Below are 10,887 nucleotides of genomic sequence, written 5' to 3' on the forward strand. Positions count from 1 at the left end.
ACTGATCCACAAACGGGAAAAGCGACGCCGACAGTTCCGAGAAGAGGCAACTCAGCTTCTTGCCCCAGAATCCGCTTCTCGATTCCCAAGAGTCGAGAGTCGGGAGCCAAGAGGCTGCCTCGTTACAGTTGCAGCATTTTAGGGAATTCGGCTAACAAGAAGAACTCATAACTCAATTAAGAGGCGGCCTATAATTGCTACACCCATGGACACTCGTAGGCGAGTGGATCAGATGACAAGTATGGGATACACACAAAAAAACACCTCGCGTTCAAATCGATATGGGCATGGTAAATTTCTGGTATTGCAAACGCATATCGTTTTTAGCGAAATCTCTCTCTCGGAGATTCTCTGACTTCGAAAAAGAGAGGAAGAAGCAATGTAATAACTTAAATCACGTGAGTGGGAGGGAGAAGTACAAACTCTCTCAATTCGAAATAGAGCGAGATAGTTTCATGAGTGGGAGGGAGAAAAACACATTCGAAATTCAAACTGACCTGTTGGTTACATTTCGACCTTAACAAGTCAAAAATGATATCACCATAACGTAAAATCGACCATCGTTTCATATCAATTTTTTTCGTGTGTAGATGGAGTGGATCGGATGACAAGTCTGGGAGCCACTTCTTACTACTCCGTAAGCGAGTGTCACCTGCTTCACCAATTCGATTCGAATGCGATGGTGACAGCGACCGTCTCCAGCGATTCCGCTCGAAATGTGGACTGGACAACGTGCTAATGAAAGAGACAGCCAGACGAGTCGTGGATAGTGGATACTAGACTCATCTCGCACTAGATAACCAATTTAGTAGCCGACTGGTCCATCGAGATGCGTGTGCAATCGATTGTGCGAAGAACATGTGTTAATTATGCTGTTAAATGGCGTTGATTCGATGTCAAACAGTGGCCACAATTGATATTGATGTGGACAGGTTATGGGAAGTTAGGGAAAATCGAGTGGAAAGCGGCTAGAACTTAGAATCAAGCGCAAAAAAGAAGGGCTGGCCAAACGAAAGTGTCACATCATGCTAACCTTGAAATGAATTTAAGCGGCGACCACGAAATTAAAGCCTTTTATGACCTGGGCCATTAGAATTACTTTTGCCAAACACACACGGGAAAGAGAAACTTAAGCACTTGTGTGTGTTTTTTTTTTGGCCAGAACCGCGAATAGAAAGCCAAATGAAAATTAAACACGATTTCATGGTCCTGGGCTTTGCTTTAGTTCTACGCTGCTTTAATTTTTGCCCAGGCCAACAAAAGGTTTAGGTTCGGAAATGTGAAAATAATTGTGTATAAGTCTCACACATTTGCCCCCCACGCAGAGCCCAGAAAAATCCGCTTAATCATTCCAATTGTTCCAGGTACAACTTTGAGACTCTGGGCTCCGGTAGCCGAACACTCGATAAAAAGTGTGTTGTTAAACAAATCATTTGCATGCCGCAAACAAGAGCGTTTCATATCGAATCACAGCTCATCAAATCGAAACACATCACGCAGCAAAACGAAAAGCAGAAAACCGAACCGAACCGAAAGTAAGAGGTCCATTAGTCCGAACAAAAGCGATTTAATTGCCAAGCTGGCTATTCTAAGCTGGGTCCCTCGTTTCTCCTTGAACGAAGATGATTTGCTGATGGATAAGTATCTGTATCTATATCTGTATCTTCTGCGGAATGCGCTCGCTTTCATTCACTTTCATTCACACCTCAAATTAGCGAAACGCTGTAAAAGATTCATTGTTCGCCTGCTGACTTAACGGTTCCGAAATGACAATTGGCCATTAGCATAATACAACTTCTGCTTTTTGTATTTCTATTTCGGTTGCCAATTCGTTCACGTCTGAGCTCGCGTGACGAATGACCCTTGACCTCTGCTGGTGGAAGAATAATGAAGACCTCAAGAAGTCTGGATTTAAACAGCTGAGCTGACACATTTCGTCTTTCGATTGTGTGTTCTCAGCTCGTTACCCAAATGGGGTTTCCGGTATTTTCACTTTTTCTTTCTTGGACCTGAAGTACCATCTTCGTTTTTAATTTCAGAACCCGCATATGGCTGGATGTTTACCTATGACAGCTGTCAAGTCGAGTTCTGTAATGATATTTCCATAAAGTAACACATTTTCACCACTTTTCCCCAAAATTCCCCAGGCGTGAGACATTTCTTCGGAGGTGTTAATATGTGGAATTCTATTTTAAGCCGTGATACAAATCGTTTGAAAAACCACCAACATGACTGCGCAGTTCTCAGGGTCCACGGAATTATGGATTATGGACAGCCATATATCATCGCGATGATCTGAAGCATTTAAGCCAAATTAAGCCGCCATTCAATTGCCATTCGGCAATTTGCGGTCTTCGCCGGGCAAGCGGCAATTTGTCCTACAATTAAAGTGATTCAGAGATACTTGTGAGATTGTTGCACAACCGAAAGAAAAGAGTCGGGTTTTCCTTACGTAACGCGATCATTTCAATAGTAATAGCAATGCGCCGGGCAGTAAAAGTAATGTCCAGCCATATTTTGAGCTATCAACATGTGTGTTTAAGCCGCATCGCGTACAAAATTCAACAATTTTCGACTTTAATCTTTAACGACACTGGCAGCTCCGCAGAAACAAAACCAGAGAGCAGAGCTAATTGCTTTTAATGCCCCTGCCTTTGTCTTTGTATTTGTCTTTGGCCAAGACAAGTCGAGAAGAAAGTGCACGAATTAAGGCAAATAATGTCAACGGCTGCCGAACTGACAAAACCTTTTAGCCAACTGCCGCGTACCTCGGCGCGCCATAAATACAATTTATTCGGTTTGCTTTCTTTCGTATTTGTTATGGCTTTTTAATAATTTACCTGCCGCAAATGCAACGTGAAATTTACTTATACAATCATCGCCGGCCGGCCAAGTTCATTTCACACAATCTCAGCCAACATCTTTCACAATAATTCCACTCGTCGTCGCCGCGATGAAACATATAGATTTCGGCGTGAAAGTTTTATGACAGGCCTAACAGAACATCAGTGGAGCTCTAACATCGATACGAATTGCGGGGTGGTGCGATGCGATTACGATGATCACTTGATAGCCAAGGCCGCAGATGTGGATGTGGATATGGATGGGGATGCCACATCCATCGCCACGATGGCGGTGGTAACTACATCCCAGCATCTAATCCAGATGCAGCTGCAGGCCTCCAACTTGTTAGGCGTTTTATTATTTGCTACCCTGGCGGAGAATGGGATAGAATGATTTGAGATCTAACGCCTTTTAACTCCATTTATAAATCCCAATTAATCCATCTTTAAAGATTTTGGAAAATTGTAAGTGCAATTTTGTTGTGTTTATTAGCACCTATCGAAATGTAGAAGAAATTTTTCAAATCGGACCATTTATTTAAAAGTTATAAGCAATGAGTTATAATGAAATTCAAGCAGTGCAAGCAGTCGCTTTGCTGCATGCACTTTCTTTAGCTGAGTAACGGGTATTTGATAGTCGAGGTGCATGTCTATAGCAATCTCTCTTGTTTTAGTTTAATAAATAAACATTTTTTTAACATGTTTGAAGAAGTATCTACAGAAGCACGCAGTAAAAATCTTTTTACCACTATGGGAGAAAATAGGTTTATAGTCTCAATATGCTAAGTAACACCCATTCGAGGCCACACATTGACAGCCGTATTACTCGCTTTTTAATTGAAAAATGTTAGCGGCTCTTGGCCACTTTGCACATAACTGACAAAACACCGCGGGTCCCAACTGCACTGGCTGTATGGATGCTGGATGCTGGATTCTAGATGTTGGATCTGCAGTCTGGGTTATGTTTTCATCTTCGTTTTTCCATTTCTCGTGCTGCTGATGCTGCTGCTGCTGCTGGTGGTGCTGTTCTAATCTTAATCGCTGCTAATCACAAGCGATCAATTTTTTGCCGAGCAGTGCCAAAGCAGACGTGCTGGCAATTTGAAAGACCATAGCGGGCATTGTGCTCCATTTCGAGGTGAGAAGCATTCAATCCTGGCCAGAACATCGGGAACCACCCAGCCTTGCATGTGGGATTCAGCATTCGGATACAGATTCTTGAGGACTTGAGACTTAAGACTTGTGGCCAACGAGTTGCTAACACGTCTGGGGCGAGGCACCTTGCAGTTGATGGTAGTTGGTAGTAGTTGTTCGTAGTTGGTAGCCATCCGCAGCTGCGATTGCTGCCAGTTGATTTGGAATTAGAAATTAGAGATTTAAGATTGGAGGCATGCAACAGAGCGGGCAAAAAACGACCTTGACTGCGCCACAACGTGATGTAATGGGAGGCTAGCCATGCCCACGAGCCACACACGACATCATGCCAAACTTCTGACATTTGCATAACACGCAGGTAGGATTCGAGGCTCGAGTTTCGAGGCTAGAGATCCCAGATCTAACTGGAGCTGAGTTTGATTTATGTGCCACAAGTGTGACTGCCGTTAGGTAAGCTGTAAGCGGTGGAGTCGCCACAAATGCTTCTGCAACTTGTGAAGCTCCCAAAGAAGCTGGGGCGTTGAACGTTGTCCGATTATGCAATATTGATTGCACAATAATTGGCGAAAGGGCGCAATCGCAATCGCAAATAATCCATACAAGGTGTCGATGTCTCAACGCGGCGCACTAACGAGCTTCTTTCTTTCTTTTTCGAGCGATATCTGGGTCTGCAGCTAGACAGTCAGCCAAACAAATGCTGCCATAAAGACTCATAACTACAAAACAGAATACAATTCTAGAACTTCCGCCATACCTAGTACAATGGGATCAAGCGGTTATTTTTCGAATTCTTCCAGGGAGATCTTATGTGTTAGTCTTAACTCTTTTTGATTGTCTATATAAACCTTTATAAAACTAACCAACCACCTAATTAAATGAAATTATAAATTTCGACTACTTTTTGGAATTCTCCCGGAGAGATCTTCGATCCTAAATCCCTCCTTAGACTCTCCCTTTCATTAATAATAATTTTCATTAGCTATTTAGGAAATTGTCCATATAAAACTCTATTAAAATAATTTAATGAGATTATAAATTGAAAAAGCAACTATATTTCGACTACTTTTTTTGGAATTCTTCCGGAGAGATCTTAGATCCTAAATCCCTAGACTCTCCCCTCCATTAATTCGATTTTTCATTAGTTATTCAAGAAATTGTCCATATAAATCTCTATAAAATTAAGCAAGCACCTAATTTAATGAGATTATAAACAATTTCGCTTTTAGTCGCCCATTAAAGACACCTAACGAGCAGGTGAAACAAAGAGAATTCCTTCCTAACAATATAGGCATTTGCGTAATGAGACTCCTCGAGATTCCTTGGGTGAATTTCTATTGCACATACTTCCCAACCCACAGTGCCTGTGTGGTCAAGTTGGCAGAGTATCGGTGGATATATCGCGTTCGGCAAAACTGTTGTCCATGTTGCACTTTAATATGATAACAAATTATGGCCAGACGGCCCCAAAGACGTGTAAGCAAAGTCGAGTGCGGCGCTTTACATGCTGCCATGGCTGAAACTGCCTGGGCCACACATATATGGCCAAAAGAAGAAGAAGAAGGAGAAGGAGCTTGGGCTTTTATGATTATCATGATATACGAGTGCCCATTGTTTTCGGGAGCAGGCAACTCGGCGCAGCGAAGATACTCACCAAAAATGGCCAGGCCAAAACCAGGGAGCTGTGTGTAAAATTTAAATGAGCAGCCAGCCTTGCTTATTGGTAGTTGGTTAGAGGTCGGGGGTTCTGAGTTTTCCCCCACCAAACCGATGGGTTTCAGCCAACAATTTGTTGGGGTTTTCCATAACATTCCTGTACGCTTATCAGAGCACATTAGGTGAGAATTGTGTCACCTAATTAGCGTAAATGAATCAAAGACTCGAAACGAAGGCAGTTAGCCAGCTCCAAATGTCGGCGGCCTAATCCGTACCAATCTCGTTTTCGAAACGTGACAACACAGAGCCACAAAATGAGGCATTTGAAGCCTTTTGGGCTAATTTCGAGCGTTACTAAAGAGCCGGAGCGGAGGCCCCAAAAACAAAAGCCACTGCCAACGAAATTTAAATAGACTTTACAGTGGCCAAAATGCTGAATAAACGTGACAAATGCCACAAGCCCGAGTCGAAAATCGGGTTGTTTTTGGTGGGCGAATTTTAATTGCATTCATGTGCCCAGGAAAAGACAAAGTAGGATGAAATTACAAGAGAAAAGTTTGTACCATTGAATACAAAATATTTTTAGGTACAAAAATATCAAATCGATATGCGCATAGTTCTGGTGTTTATACGCATATGGTATCTGACTTCAAAAAAGAGAGGAAGTTACATGCATATCGAATGGAGGTGCCGCATATCAATTCAAAATTTAAACCACATAATATCAAATTGATTATCGTTTCATTAAAAGTTTTTTTTGTCAGCACTCTCAAGTAAGACATCAAACAAAGAAATTTAATTAACTAAAAATGTTCGCCACGCTGAGAACAGAAATTCCATTCCTAAGCTATTTATAGTTATCAAACTATTTAGTATACCAAAAAGGAAAAGCAATTTTTTTTCTCAGAAATTATGAAGTTATCTAGACCGAAATGGAAACAACGAAACCAGATTAAACAAGCGGACAAGTGCAAGTCTGTCTGTCAATGTCATTACAAGCAAATCCAAAGCGATGGCATTTAAAGTCTTTTACTTTCTGATGACCATTCTCGGATTTTCTTTTTATTGTTCCTATTATGATTGCCATTACCATTATGATTTCTGTATTTCTGTGCTAAGCCGAGAGCAACGCCACATGCCAATCTGTACTTAGAACGACGTGAGCTGATGACGCTGCGATCGTGGTGATTGTGATGATGAAGATGCTCTGTCGGAATGAGACGAGGCTGCTCGCGGACAGTTGACCATTTGTCGCACTATTGAGCACACAAAACAGCGGAGAACTTCTTAGCCATTGACAAAAACAACTTTCACCGAGCTTAGAATACTGACATCTTTCAGTTCTCGCGGTTGTCGCAAAAATTGCTTTCTTTCCGAAGAAAGCCTACTCGATTTAGGTGAGATGAAACGAAAACCGACACAAATCACTCGATTCCCTAGGCCCAAATACTTTATTAAACCTCAGGTTAATTAGTCAATTAGGAAAGGGCCCAGCCCAAATGGAAACCCGAAACCGAAAGACCAAGAATTGCATCATTTACCTGGATGGAATTTCTCTTTTTGGGGTCACACGCGCTTTTGGCCAGGAAACCCGAAGGCAAACGCACCGTCAGCATTCCTCGAACACAGATGTTCGAATGTAGATACATTAAATTACGGACTTGACATTCGCCGAATTTGCAGCTCCAAAGTGCAGGGCTGAATTTTTCATAAAGGGCCCGCTTTTTTTTACCAAAAAGCCCTTCGGACACAAACAAATTACGGTAATCGGCTTTAATTAACGCCGCGTTTTATCTGACCAAGAAAAGGTGTTCAGATCCGAATTCGTTTAGCTTTTCATTTTAGGCCTCCGAAGGGGCGTTGAACTTTTGTGTTGGCAAAAGGCGTTGTACCAAAATTAATCAATAAATTCTCACACTGGAACCAATTTATGTTTTTGGCTAAGAGATCTCGATCTCAATCTACCACACAGCCCCTTTGTGCGAACTAAGAGTTCTCATTGTGGCCGGTTCGCATTTGTTTCCATCTGGAGTAAAGAAAATAGTCCGATGTACGTATGGCAAAACGATTTCATGCTTTAAATATTTGCCCCGCCAGACAATTGTTAATCAAGACAAAATGGTAACAGTGCGCATGATGTTTGCCTAACTTAACACAAAGCATCTTTGAACCGAGCCGCCGAAAAAGAATTCTTGGCTTTTTGTTTTCTTAGCCATCTTACAGCCAAGAAAAAACGCGGCGAAGAATTAGAAACGTGTCACACAAAAAGTCAAGAAAAATATTTTCGAAAATTGCAGGAAATAAACACTTTAGATAGATCTCTTTGCTTTTTGCCATGTTGTGCTGTGCCAAAAAATCTGGTCAAATGCCCAGCGATAAACCCATTTTAAGTGAGCCGCAAATGTTTACGACCCGTGTGTTTTTGGACAGGTAGCTAAATTTCTGGGATAACCGGACTTTGGGCTCCACATTTCTCCACCCACAAGTTACGAAGGCTTGGCAGTGGGTTAGTAACCCCGAGCAGCAGCAAATTGAATAGCTTTATGCTTTGCTTGCTCAAGATAACGCCACGCCCCGAAAAGAGTATAAATATTAAATGCTGACCTGATTAACGGTCGAATGGGCAAATATTGAACCTATTTGTTCCATATTTTACGAGCGTATCTCTCTCCTTTCGTTATTTTTTCGCAGTTTACTTTTGATGAACTCCACCCGAGGCGGCGTTTTGGAACATTACGATGCCATGTCGAACACAGGCCAACATGGCTCGCATTAAATAAGCCAATAAATGCTTTAATACGCTCGCTAACAAATCGCAGAGGCTCAAGGCGAAAAAAACAGGACCAGTTGCGGGCCGAAAATTCGGATTCGAACCCGGGGACACACAAAACAAAGCCGAAATAAAATTTTCTCAGCTCATATTTCACCCAGCCTGGGCATAATATTACGCCCAATTTGGCTCTGTACTTGTACTTGGATCGTTTCCTTGGGTTTTCGTTTTGGTTTTGCGACTCGGCAGCCCCTTGTTAACAACCGTTCAGTTACAATGGGATAACGTTAGCTCTTGTTCTGTTTTGGGCCTCAAATTTGCCTCTGGGGTATACTAAACTAATGAAGAGCTAGGGAACTGTAAAAAGTTGGCATAAAAAAACTAAAGGATACGCTGGATTTACTATTCTAATAAATAGTAAATAATGATTAATAATAATATGATGTTTTCAAGGTTATAACAGATCCGTTATTATTAATCAGTTACCTAAGGATATCATATGGCAATAAAATTAATTAATAATCATAAACAACCATTAACAAGCATTGATGAAGTTGTAAATTCACGCAGCCATCGTTTATCGTAATTCAGCTTTATGCCTCTTAAATATACAAGTGCATTCCAGTTTCGGCTTGGGATTTTACGCAAATTTGCAGTCAGGCTTTGTTTGTTTTCGGCACATTTTCCGCTGGCTGAGATGCAGCTCAGCAACTTAATCAGCAGGCAACGGATGCTGTTAGAATTTGCACCAAAAGGAGAAGGAGAAAAGCGCCTGGAAGAAAGGCAGCGAATACAGGGATTGAAATCTCCCCAATAAGCAAAAAAAAAATCCCATGGCTTCGGGCAGTGAGAAAAAATATTTCGCTAGCGAGAAAACTCTGAAAATGAGCTGTAATTAAAATCCAGCGTTTGTGGTATAAATAATAACGAAAGACTTAAGCAACGAACTTGATGGGATGGCTGGCGAATCTGCAGCTGCTTTCCGTGTTATTTTCGGAAATTGCAGTTTTCATTTTCGCCCGAAAAACGAAAGCAGAAGAAGCCTCGATTCTATTCAAATGCACCTGTTGGAGTCTCACCAAAAAATAAAATAAAATCCCCCAGATACAGATCACCAAATCTTGGCAAATCAACGTGAATCATCATTAAGCAGCTGTCATTGTCACACGGTGAAATGCAAATTGCCTTTCTAACCCCCCGAAAAGAAAACCCTCCCCGATCTCCGATATCCATTCCACAGTCCGCAATCCAAAACATTTTCGGCCATATTCGAGCGCTTTTTGTGTAAACATTTCCGGCGACATTTGATTGCCGCTTTGCAAGAGTTACAATTTGCGCTTCCTTGCGCGACATTTCATTTAGCAATTGTCGCTTTGTCGTCAGTTGTGGATTTCTTTGATTCGGCCTGACTTGGCTTTCTCCAGATCGTGATGATCGTCCCATCAGGTCTCATCAGTATGCAGAAGATCGTGCCGAGCCATCCAGCTTCGTTGAAAGCGAAAGGTCTGCCGTTTGCCGTCTGCCGTCATTTGATTCCAAAACAATCCACAATCCCAAATCCGATCACAAATTGATTCATTTTTCGGTGGCCTTTTGTGTCGATTGTTCTGTGTGATCTTCGGTTGTTTACATTGGATGATCGTTCGTTCCAATCGTTCAATTTATGAGCCCAACATGTTAATGACTCAATAGAAATGTTATCAAACTATTTGGTTATCCGACAAATGTGATACTTTCTTCGGCATCTCTGAAATCAGAGGGGCTGTGTGATCAATTGATGGCTGTGTTTTGATTCTGCGCCGCCTTTCTAATCAAGTTGACTTCGTTTTGGGCTCCTAATTCATTTAAACTGCGGTGCTGGACAGCTTTTATGGAGCATAAAACGCACGACACTGCCTGCCGCTGACCACAAAAGACTGGAAAAACAGAGAGAAATATGAGAATCCGAGCTGGCCGAGAAGTAATATCATAATTTTCATGTACCAATAACTCGCCTAAGTGCGATCTCATGGGCAAAATTGATTTTCCCCCGGTTCTAGTTCTCTAGTTCGATCTCCTCCGCAGCTCGTGAACTGATTCCAATTTAATTAATGATATTGAACGTCGTGTGTGCCCGTTTTGAACCCTCTGGGTTCTGTTTTTTTCCTCTATTTTCCAGCCGGGGGATTCGGTAATCGAAATTATGAATGGACCGCGACGGGACTCAATGAAACATGCCACATGTGCCACAAAGAGAGCCGCCGAAGCGAAGAGAGCCCCAGAAGAGCGTCTTCCGAGTGCTCCGAGTCTTCCCGAGTGAAATGCAAACAAAAGACAGCAGAAGACACTCGCTTTTCCCCACTCGCTTTTGAGAGAAACTCACTCAAACTCCAAACGAGAGTTTGGCTTTGAGCCATTTGTATTTGCTGTGTTTGCGGCTCATTTCTTTGGCTTTCTTTGCCGCGCTGGCTTTCTTTTGAGCTCCGT

At 42.1% G+C, this 10,887-nt stretch overlaps 1 long non-coding RNA gene across 1 annotated transcript; it reads right to left on the reverse strand.

Annotated features, from left to right (window-relative positions):
* Positions 1-2,182: 2,182 nt before the first annotated feature.
* Positions 2,183-2,593, reverse strand: LOC138913662 (uncharacterized). Its single transcript, XR_011419472.1, has 2 exons — positions 2,453-2,593; positions 2,183-2,378 (listed from the first exon to the last, which is right to left on the reverse strand). It is a non-coding gene; the product is annotated as an uncharacterized lncRNA (long non-coding RNA).
* Between the last annotated feature and the right edge of the window lie 8,294 nt (positions 2,594-10,887).

Source organism: Drosophila takahashii, chromosome 3R (assembly GCF_030179915.1).
Source record: "Drosophila takahashii strain IR98-3 E-12201 chromosome 3R, DtakHiC1v2, whole genome shotgun sequence".
NCBI lineage: Eukaryota > Metazoa > Arthropoda > Insecta > Diptera > Drosophilidae > Drosophila > Drosophila takahashii.